The following is a 922-nucleotide window of genomic DNA, read 5'->3' on the forward strand; positions in this document are numbered from 1 at the left end:
CATTATTAAATGCCACATTGACTCTAGATGCCTTTTATAAATTTGAGGAATATTTGTATTATTCCTATTTGCTGAACTTTTTAAATAAAACATGATAGAAGTAGGACTGGTATGGGGTGCCATGTTGCAGCAGGATGGAAATGATGACACTGAACATATTTCACTGATACAGAAGAGGATATAACTGATAGATCAGACAAATTAAAAATTAGACATCCATTTCTTCATTTATTCTTTCAAGTCAGTGAAATTGTAGTTTATCTTCTCTGTGAATTCCTCAGTAGCAATTTTATTGCCTGTATGGTGACAATTATGTCATGTGACTTTTAGGCAGTAAAAAATGTCACAGGTAGATTAATGGTGAGTCTACATTGTTGGAATTGCATTGATGAAGATGAAAAGAGCCCTTAGGTGTTTGAGTCCAAGAAAGTTTTCTCTCAAAAGAATAAAACTGTTTCAGAGGCTGTTTCAGGAATCATTTGGTTGGAATTTATTGCCTGCCCAATACTGTGGGTGATATGTGCCTTTAATGTCCTCTTACCCTTCAGAATAAAGTGGTTGTTGGTGGTTATCATGGGTGCGGTACTACAAGGTGCCAACTTATATGGTTACATTAGTTAGGAGGCAGACAGTAGAAAGAATTTAACCAACAGGATATGTCGCATCTTGAAGGAGTTTTTAAGACAAAACACTGGAGATGATCATACTTCTTGAGTAATGAAAGAAAGCTTATGTGTCCTGTTACATTGGAGAACAACCAAAAATATTCTTGACTCTAAACCTTTTAGAACTCAATCCATGTTGCAATTAGGAGAAAACTTTATTTAAAACAATGAAAAGTAAGTTTTCATTTTCTTTTTTGTTTCTAAATCAATATTTTTTATTATGATATTGTGGGGTACAGTTAAGGGTTAGGTATACA

The 922-nt window shown here is 33.8% G+C and overlaps 1 pseudogene; it reads left to right on the forward strand.

Annotated features, from left to right (window-relative positions):
• The first annotated feature begins 121 nt into the window (after positions 1–121).
• On the forward strand, positions 122–714 carry LOC103253288 (annotated as a pseudogene).
• The last annotated feature ends 208 nt before the right edge of the window (positions 715–922 follow it).

The sequence above is a fragment of the Carlito syrichta genome, unplaced genomic scaffold (assembly GCF_000164805.1).
Source record: "Carlito syrichta isolate Samal-C Ts95f unplaced genomic scaffold, Tarsius_syrichta-2.0.1 Scaffold217674, whole genome shotgun sequence".
Classification (NCBI taxonomy): domain Eukaryota; kingdom Metazoa; phylum Chordata; class Mammalia; order Primates; family Tarsiidae; genus Carlito; species Carlito syrichta.